Raw genomic sequence first — 11,677 nt, forward strand, 5'->3', positions numbered from 1 at the left:
AATGGGACAGTCCCAATATAATTTGGTCTTCGAGGTCTAAAATTGTAACCCATAATATAAACCGGGCCCATGAGCCTACAATCGCCGAATTTAGCGACTTCCAGACCGGATTTTGGGTTCACCCAAACTCGGAATTGACCCCGGTTCAAACCATCAGAACCGTATCGACGAAACGAATGACTTCCATGTTTTTCCCAAGAACTAATTCTAACCACACCGACGGTCAAAATGCGGTGAGTGTTAGTCACTCAAGTCAACGGGATTTAAAAGTATCTCTTACCTTGTATATATATCCAACTTTCCATGAGAACGTCGATACTGTTTACTGCTTTCAAAAAGCATGCAAATCCAATATTAATAGGCTAAAGAACTAACCACGTTAAATTAGCAAATCAAATCAAATCCAGCAAATCACCTAGACATCTTAGGATTGCATGTAAAATGTAATTAGAGGTTGTATAAGATTTTTAAGAACAACCTAATAAAATCAATCAAACATATACATCCGGTTTTAGGTTTGTGCATGTAAAATACCTAGACCATCCATACTTGTTATTTGTTAGAAAATGCTAGGTTTAGATGTATGCTTAGGAGTAATTACTACTTGACTAGTCTAGACCGAGTCATACGCGCGCCAAACGTGTTTATTGCTTTCATAAGTGTTTCTTTTCTTCAGTATCATATCCTGTGAACTGCAATTGAAATGTCGAGATGATACCGATACAACTAGTAGGTAAAAAGTAGAGGTTAATAAGCAAAGCGCATGAGTCAGATAGGTCCACGAACCCGGTCTTTTGTTTTCGTAAAGCGAGTAAGGTTACCGAGTCGATGTAAAAGGCATTTTCTAGCTGAGCTAGTTGGCGATTCCATATTTTTTTAAAAATATGTCCAGAATAGAGTCCTGCCATATGTCTGGGTGAACGGGAGCCACGAAACCCCCGCTTCCGCTCACAGTGGCGATTCCATTGAGGATGTATAAAAACAATTATTTTCAGAATATAAACATAAAACGCTTTCAGAATTGTTTTCAAAATGGTTGTCATGGACCTAAAACCGCACAGCTTGCGTCTTATCGACCTCTACCTTCACTTACCAGATACGTTGAACTGCTGCATTGCATTAGATGGTTCTCTATAGGGAAAAAACCCTTATCCACCTAGATGCTCAAAGTCGATCTCACGTTTTGGCGTTGCATTCCAAAGTCCAAAGAACGTCTTATGCGGTAGAATCACTCATAGCCCAGTACCTCGGTCGTTTGTGCTCGTGATTGAGGAGACCTATCAAAGGTATATCAGTATGTGGGAGCCTTAAACCAGTTACTACCAAAACCCTTGACTTAACCCACATGCATTCCAGCTTAGACAATACCCTTTAGGAAAATACCCAAAATAATGTGTGTATTTAAGGCAAAGTGCCGATATAAGGATCCCAAGTCGAATTTTCAAAACTAACAAATTTTCAAGTTCTCAAAACCATATTTTCAGAAATATTTTGTTAGGCCAGACATAAAATATAAAACTCGATAAAGTGAAACCCCTTCACTTGATTATAAACTCCGATGTCAGTCCAGTCAAGCATTTGTCCATGAACTTGACTAGCGGTAAGGCTAAATCACTCTAGATTTTAGAAAAACAAAAATGGACCGTCAAGTCCCCTCTATGTTTGCACACCTCCATAAAGGTACAAACAAATTCTTATATTGACTAATGCCGCATGTCTGTTTAGAACTTCTAAAGAGAGCTTGCAGGTATACATCGACTCTTGCATAACGATGCGAGAGTCCAAACTAAAACACCTAGGAATGGAACCTCACCCGTAACACGTTTGTGGGAGAAATATAATTGGAAGTAACAACAAGTCTCTGTGATATCGAACCATTCTATGTGCTAAACTGTTTTGTGCTACATGCTAAACTGTTTTGTGCTATGTGCTATATGTTAAACTGACCCTGCATATCATCACACATATCATCCATCTCATACTAACCCCTTATGGATGCAACAAAATACATGCATCATGTGCTGGCCCATTTGTCACGACCCGATTTCCACCCGAAACTCGAGCCTAACCCGGTGTTAGGGAATGGGAGTGGTTGCTCCGAAACCCTTAGCAAGCCTAAAAACCTTTATAAATTTATCGCGTTTAAAACATAAAAAGGTTTGCAACCTTGTTGCAGAGACACTTTAAAACCTTTTCTAAAAACGCGTTCGTAAACTGTGATTGTATCTCTAGATATCTGGGCGAAATTGTCATTTCACATAACATATTAGCCCTGTTCGAATATAATGCCAATAGTACGAAAACTGGGTCTTAAGACCCTGATTGTATTTCAAGAAACGAGAGCGCAAACATCAATCTCTTATGAGGCACCTTCTCTGTTTCCAATACAATCCTAAAATGCTAAAAACATAAAACCAGTGTATCTCTCAAACAACTAGTCCAAGAATTTTAGAAAACACGCGGCTTTGAAATCATATATCTTATACAGTAATTCAAATAAGAGTTTATTAAAATATTGTGAACTATTGTAAACAGAAAGATAGACTTCCCGGTATCCAACTACTTGTAGCTCTAGAGGTATGGTTGACATTGACTTCCAGAATTTTTATGGAAGTCCGATCTCGTACTTGATAACTTGAAAGGTGAATATTGGGGGGGGAGGGGTCAGAAATATAAATAATTCTGAGTGAGTCTACACATTTACAGTTGAATATTCAAATCACATATATAACGCATTTGTATATATAAAATATTATTAATTACTAATAACTGGATCCAGATGAAACCCTACAAGGCAGACTATTGTGCCGGTCTCAACCTACACAGCATAGGCCTTAGACCGTGAACTGAATTACTGCCGTCTAATCCGGGTGTCTGGACCGTAACTATGAAACTTCCATCACAATGTTACCTGTAACCGTAACCGTTCATCCGTCTCAGACTGTTAAGCCAGGGACGCTAACATTTCCAACACTCAATGACTTAACTGACCTCTGTGTAAGATAGTCTCGTATCTAGCGTACTACTAGTGATCATACAGTCTTATTGACAACAAATAGGAAGTTCGTTCCAATGGATATTTCTTGGTTATGTTATACTAGTGCAATTTTATATTTAAAAACAGTTTAAATATTAACATTCAAATGTGAAAACCCCAAAGTAAACTCACAAAATCGATGTCCCCCAAAAGCGTATGCTCCTGATAGCCCACTAGTCAAACACCCTGGTGTCTTGACTTGGTAGATCGACTACTCGTCGTATCTAGTTTGAATTCAAATGTCAAAACAATATCAAATATCAAATTCCTAATTTCAGTCATATCGTACAAACGATAGACTTTAAAAAAAGGTCGTTCTTAAACGACTATCACAAGACGTATAAAAACATCTCGATATTGAACTTCTCGTTCAATTTTTAATACCATTCTTGGTATAGACTTATAGTCCTTTTAACATTAATCACTTTGATTAATGTAGGATTTTATTAAAATATGACATTGTTTTAAGAAACCGACTATCTTCAAACGTTTAGGTTCTTTTAACCTTTTAAACATTGTAGTTTATGTTTAATGGTCCGTTAAATTTGAACTTTAAAGTTCCATTTAAAACGTTTTTGGACTAACAAAAATACGTTGGACTAATATGGCAAAAGCCCCTCCAAAAAGTCCCCTCCGTCTCATGATAGCCAACCTTTCTTCAAGCCGCGGCAGGTGGATGCACGTTCGTGCAGCCAAGCTGCTGCACGTTCGTGCAGCAAGGGCTGCACATTTGTGCAGTCCTAGCTTGGCCCCTCCGGGTCCTTTCCAACGTGCTTGAATGTTTAAAAACGCTCCAAACAACACAACGACACTCTAAACAATCTAATTCCACAATTTAAACGTCGAATCGATTCGAATACGATCAATTCGATATGATAACCATTTAAAACTAAAATATAATCCAATTTCTAAATAACTGAATTCAATTTAACAATTATTACCTCGAATACGTGCGGACTATCGAAGAAATTGAAGTCAGAATTACGAATCGGATCGCGCCACGACGAAACTATAGGTTTCACACATTGAGAGCCCAAGAAGCTCTCCATTTCCTTTGAAAATGAAGAAAATAAGCTTCCGTGCTCATTTGTAAGGCAAATGGATTGTTATATATATTTAATGGTTAAAGGACACATTAGTTCTATCTCAATCATGTATTTTAATTCTGATTTTAATTAGTGGTTCGTAGTTCAAATAGAGATTAATTCTAAATTTTGTGAAACTTTACCCAAAAATTAAATAAAACATAAAACAAATAAAAATATAATTTTTACTTGCATCCGATTTATATTTTATTTATAATATATTCCTGAAAATTTATTAGGTCCAAATCAGTCCCACTTGACTAAAATTAATACGTCCAAATTTCATAAAAAATTGACAGTAGCTTCGTAAATTTATTTTGAAAATATAAATATCAAAATTATTCACTCGAAACTTATAAATTATTTTATTTTAATTTAAATTAATTAATAATATTTAATAACTTAAAAATAAAAAGTAATTAAATAAAATTTTAAAAATTATTTCTTCTACGCTAACTACCTCATCCATTAATTTTTCCTGTTTTTTGATATATATATATATATATATATATATTACTCACATCCTCTAATTTAATGCCAAAACTTCTGAGTTTCAATATTTTAATTTTGAGATTTTGTCCGAAATATTAAACTGTCCATTTAACAATGTATATTAATTGCTAATATAGTTATTTATACGACGCCAAAGAGTAGTCCCGTTCACATCCGTTTATTAAAATTTAAATTTTAAATGCCTATTATTTCGATACACCTTTTAGGAATACATACAAATTAAATTTACGATTAAATTTAATATACATAGTCCCGGTTCATTAAATCACTTTTCCTGATTTAATTAATAAATTTAAATAGTCAAACTTGACTATTATCTTTGGATAAATGAACTTAATCTTTTACGGATATTTTTCTTAATATCCGTATCTCAAAATATTATTTTAATATTTTGACTGTCCAAATTTGATCCCGTGGCATATTTATTATACTTAACATTACGGGGTGTTACATTTTTCCCTCATAAAAATTCATCCTCGAATTTAAAATCTAGTGCCACTTATCAAAAAATCCCATACCAATTTTTCATACTTTAATTCTTATACTTTACGTATCATAAGCTTTAGTCCAGAAAAAGGTTTTGAACCTTATCCTGACAGTATTCAGGTATGAACCATGTAATGCTCCCGTGAGTCTAACTTGTCGATTGCATCTTAAAGTGACCTCCCGTATGTCACGATTCATCATGAATCAGAAATGTATTCCTTTTTAATGACTTCGGTCATACTTACTCCTTTTCTTTGGATCTAAATCTTTCGTCTTTCAACGAAGTGTAAATCTCGAAACTATTAAGTCGTATGTATTCACATGATTTGTATTTTTGTCAAATGATGTCTCATATCACCTCTCTTCACTTTTCATAACACAGAGGAGATCAACTGCTTTGATCTCATAATGCTTTCTTATAGAATTACTCTACGATGTTTACCTAATTCCACAATCGTTTATACACTTTGAATGTGCATACTCTTATTACTGGGTTTACCCCTTGAAGTCGTTTGTTACTTATAGGAAACAAACGATACTATCTTCTAATCGCTTATCTAATACTTTTTACAAGTTTTAGTCATCCGTAAACTTCATCTTTATCGTTTAGACTCTCATCAACTTGTTATTGTATGCAAAGTCTTGAAAGTGTGTGAAACATATGATTTTTATCATACTGTCAATGTCCACTTATATTGAGTCAAAACTTTCCCGTTACTTAGGTGTTTTGACTACACATCCTTTAACATCTCTTCTCATTTCCATTAGCTCTGGCAATAGTTGCCAAAATCAGAATAATCATTGGCTTTCTAGTTTGACTTACTAGTCATTTGGACATTTTACTACCATCCTTTTCATCTCTTTCTTCTATCGTTCCGTCGATACATTTTCATGACCTCATAGACTATACAATACTGAAATCACAAACTTTTTTTTGTTGATCTACATCCATCACATACTCTAGTTGAGTATTTCTAACTTATACTCTCTTTGAGTTAATGAACTCATATTGGTCTCATAGTTGGTTGAGCCAATAGATTTCTAAGGCTTAAAACCTTTCCAACGCTTGATAATACTTTGAATGGTCGCTAGCACAATAGTGTAGTATGCATGTAATTTCCGCAAACTCCACACTTTCATTGCGCTACTCTGCTTCACAATTCACTAACTGTTCTCTTTACATTTAGGTTGTAGGATTTCTATATGATATTATTCTTATATTGTATCTTATGAATGGTGATAACACTTGCACTACTGTTAATTATCCTTTTTAAATCCCCACATCCTATCTTGCGTTGATTTGCCTAATAAACTTCCGCACTTTCTCAATTGAATTCCATTGCCAATGCAAAAATTATTGCAAAATCTTGTAAGCAATGTTCGCAGTATTCTGCGAGACTCAAGAAATTACTAATTTTGTTAACCATACTAGTTATTCCAAATTATAACCACTTCAACCTTTCTTAGAGTAACTAGTTGTCATCTAAGATAACTCGTGACTCTAAAATGTCACTCACATTTGGAGAAACTAACTTAATTATAACGTTATTTCAAAATTTACAACACTGATCGCACACATTGTGCGTATTCCTACTCTCCTATACTCCAATAGATTGCTATACCATCAATGAGGATCCTGGAATTAATCGAAAAATAGCTTAATTACTTGTTCCTATATATCTCATAAGAACAGTTGAAGTGTTCACTCACTCCGTGTTCACATATCAGAACTAGTAGTACTCATACTACGCTATGCAAATCCACTTATCGAATTGTTGGGTTTTCTAGGTTCATAACGCAGCGGAATTTCAATTTTTTTATCTAAAACCCAATCCAAGATCCATGTAATTCGAATAAACAGATTAACAACATAATTAATACTTACTTGTATGTCGAATTCAAACAACAATGTAGGAAGGAAGGAGGTGGTTCACTTTGGTGATACCCGGCCTCGGATCAGAAACACCTCCAAAAGAATGCGTCCTCTACGAGTATTCACACGAACAAATCTTAGCCAAAACTAGTGCTTGTGTGCTAGCACTATTGCTTCACAAAGAAATTTCGAATTTAGTGATTGTGTCTTGTGTTTATTTCGAAAAACACATAACTCAAAACCTTAGCCTTAAGCGTCAATTTATAGGAAAATAGGACATCTAGGGTTTACTCAAAAACGTGTTTTGCAATCATATACAAACACTATGTTTTTGATAACTCTTTTGAGTTCATGTATATCAAAAACTCTTTTTGATAATTACTTATATATATATATATAATTCGTAATATATATATTTATTAGGATAAGTGTTTTCCTTAAAATATATATAATAATTAATCACTTAATTTTATTGGGCTTGTACAACCATAACTGTTTTGGGCTTGTTCTTAGTGTGCGACCCTGTAGGTTCATATAACGTTGGCAGTAGGCCCGAAATCCCTATTTCAGCCCACAAGTCATAAGTGGCCTCTAACAAGACATTATGACTACCCAAGTTATATGAATATCGATAATCCGATTTAACCATTTACAATAATATTTTAATCCCTTTGTCACTCGATATCCTGATTGAATATAAGGCATAATCCTGTCATCCTTATAACATTCAATCATTAGTTTTCTGATTCCAAGTAGACTGAAAATGATAACTCTTTATCAATTCATTTAGCATGGCCATGCATTTCCTTCAATCTATCTTCTTTAAGGGCTCCATAGATATCTTGCTCAAATAAATGAGGGACAAATTCCTTCTCAGTCACTCACATAGTTACTTTCATATACAATGACAATCTATTGCATTATCTTGTTAAAGATAATGTAAGACTGTATCAAAATATGAAATATCTATATACAAATCCATGATGATTTCAAGGTCAAAGGATTATACTAATAGAACTGTAATGAGAATTACTTATGACAGTGATCTATGTAGTATTCTCATAGTGGGTCATCCAGTGCCTTATTTCTCAAATAGCACCTATGATTTGACTTAATCTCTCATATACATGATTAGTAAAATATAATCATCAGTCAACATCATACTAGTCTCAATGTACTATTAAGACTAGGGATAGATGGAATATAATTCTTTTATAAAATCTAAGGGTTCTACTATCAAGTCACATACTTGATGACCTTAGAAAGAATTAACTATTCAAGTATTTTAATCATAATATAAAATGATAAAAACTGCCAATCAATAAATAACAAAATGATAAAGTCAAAACATGGTCAAACATGATTGACCTAGTGCATATCACTAACACGAATTTGATTTACGCTATCCTCACAATAGGCTATATCTTAACTTCTTTCTCTTCTACATTCTATAGACGTGTGAGACATATTCTTATTATACTTCTCTATCCCCCTTCGTGCAATACTTGTTTGCACCCCTATAGTTGTGTTTACTACTGACATCTTTACTGTCAGTGTACATTATCTCAATCTCAATTGAGCTTCCATTAGTGACTTTACTTACATCATAGTTAGGAAAAGTCAAACTCATTATTTCACGTATCGAAATAAACATTTCCATTAATAAGTGGTTTACCTTACATTCATATGCTTATTCCATTATACATCGTTTCATCCATGGTAACCTTCTATATCAACTCTTATCCTTTTATTATTTGTATGTCCTTTCACGGGTCTACAGTCTTTTTTCTTTTATTATCGTAGAGCTCTTATCCGGCTATGTCTACTCTTAACATATTATTTATCATAGCTTACTCAGAATATTTCATTCATTCAGATAAATAAAATTCTCAGACCTTATATCTTCAGACCTTATATCTTTAATCCGAATACCGCTATGTATCACCTCTTAACTTTATACTTATAGCCTCTTTGCTCGCAGCTAATAGACATAATTAACGCTTTATAGCCACTAGTACATATAATTAACTGACTATCAATTTCTCGCTCCGTGTCCAATACATTTCATATTAAAATAAAACGTCTATTTCACACTTTCCACTTTTACTCGGCCATACTTTACACATTTCTGGCTCGACATTCAAAATACATGTACTCTACATTTATATTCTATCACAAGCCGGCCAAGACTTCACAGTCAAAAGGCCCAGTTATCGGAATTTCACATGTTGAAACCACTGTTTCACAACATTTTTCAATTTCATTTACATATATATGGAGCTTATATGATAATCCTAAGTTAATTAAACTCTACACTTCATAATTTCATCACTTGTACTTTTGGCTTACTGCCAAAATTCACACAAATTTCTCATCGTTACTTTCAAAACAACCATTGTCTACGTCTTCGTTTAACGATCGCAACAGTTAATCTTTAAATAATCGTCTTAGGAATATCATATTCCAAATGCAAACCGATCCAATGGTTCAATCAAAAGTTATTAGGGTTATACTACACCGTGTCAGTTTTCAGACATCATTTGAATCTCACTTCCTCAATACACTATCTTCATTTACTACAACTTGAATCGTGTATCTTCCCCTTATCTTGAGTCATCCTAAACTGAAGTTGTACCAATCACTAGTGAGAAATTGTGTATTTCTAATACGTTAGTAACTGTTCGATGAGTAGGTTCTATCCTCTCCTTTCTTACGCCTAGTGTCTTAGGGTACAATGCCCTGGACATCTTTTTTAAGGATATTTCTATCCTTATCTCATTGTAACGCAAATATATATATCTCTATCTGATATAAGTTGTAGTTCGTTTAACTACAGCTAGCTGTGTACTTCCTAGTCACAACTGTATTCTCCAACTTCTGTTCTTATAAGCTTCCGTTGCCCCCTCGAGAATCGCTTGCTACTTGACCTCGAGTATTTACTTTTGTTATAGAGTCACGGTCTAGGTATAATTACGATAAAACAAATCTTTTTAAAATGGTTCAATCATTTGTTCACACTTTCAAAACAATTTGTTTAAAACTCATATTTTTAAACATCTACATAATTGTGTACCAGGGTGATGACATATCTCATCCATAAAGAGTTTCTATTACAAACCACTTTTCTTTGATATATCAATGTATATGATGCATGTCCCATAAAAATTGTTTTATGTATGAAATGCTCCAAGAAAGGAAGTCCTCCACAGATTCGAAGCTGGATTCCGCATCCACTTTGCCAGTAAACGAGTCAAGGACTCAAAACGGTACTTTTGAGGACCCTATATTATTTCTCTATCATTTTATGCCATGCTAGTTGTGAATCCCTGAGTTATTTTCTAATTAAGCTGCATGTTAGGTTATGATGAGTAGACCATAACATGGGGGCATAAAGGCAGAGGAATGCACCAGCACCGATAGTGCTAAAGCTAGGGCATTACCAAACCACCATGCGACCGAGGAACTCAATGAGCAGTATGCTTGTTACTTGTCTAAACAACGAGTTACTTTTCTTTTTTAACAAGAATTGACATACTTTGTCAATTCTCGTTAAAGAGGGGGCATGTTGTACACACCTATTTTCTGGACAGGTAAAAATTGACAAGGGACTAAAGCGTCCAATGATGAATTCTAGAGAAATCCATCCGGGTGACGAGTTATTGATATGCTTGCTGGAATCTAAGCAAGTGTAATTTGTGCAAATCTGCAAATTTGGAGGATTAAAACGTAATTAGCCGCAAATAGCCTGTAACAATCCAAAGAAATTGTAGTCTAAGTCTAGAAATTGAACTAATTACAACATCTTAAAAGTAGGTGGGCCAATTTGCAAGTTTTACGGACTAAAATTGACCATACCGAAACCCATAGGGTCTTAGTAGCCTTTTTTGACACATTTTTGCACAAAATAAACTTTTAACCCACTTTTGCTTAGCCACCAAGTGTAAATCCGAATTTAATTAAAAAAGTAAGAGGTTTTAACTAATCCTAATACCTAAAAACTTATAACTTAACAATTTCAACCCTAGACAACTCTAAGTAAACCCTAGACCTAATTTCTCCTATAAATAGTACTGTTAGTCAGCCTAGCTAAGGGTCGCTCCAGAAACACAAAAACCCTAGGTTAGAGAAAAACCGGTCCCCCTCTCTATGAAAATCCTAATGGCCGAACACTACACACACGTCACATACAAATACCAGTCGATTCTTGACCAGAAAAACAACTAAATACGCTTCAATTCTCCAAGAAAGCAAGCCTTGCACAGATTCGAAGTTGGATTCCGCATCCACTTCACCAGTAAACGAGACAAGGACTCGGAACGTTACTTCTGAGGACCCTCTATTATTTTTCTATCACTTTATGCAATACTAGTTGTGAATCGTTGAGTTATTTGATAATTGAGATGCATGTTAGGTTATTTTCATTATTTTTGCCATAATCGCTAAATTATGTGTTTTGATGAAATTGCCATGAAAATCGATGAAAAAGCATGTTAATCGCTAGATTAATGTGTTTTAAATGTTTAACTTCAGAAATCCAGACAATAAAATCACTTAGGATGTATGTTTAGGTGATTTTTAGCTTATTTGCCAAAATTTGCTTAACCTACGAATTGCTGCAATTTGTTGATTTTGATGTTATAAATCACCTCCAAATACTCATTACTTGCTGTATTTGTTTTCTTT

Source organism: Mercurialis annua, linkage group LG3 (genome assembly GCF_937616625.2).
Source record: "Mercurialis annua linkage group LG3, ddMerAnnu1.2, whole genome shotgun sequence".
Classification (NCBI taxonomy): domain Eukaryota; kingdom Viridiplantae; phylum Streptophyta; class Magnoliopsida; order Malpighiales; family Euphorbiaceae; genus Mercurialis; species Mercurialis annua.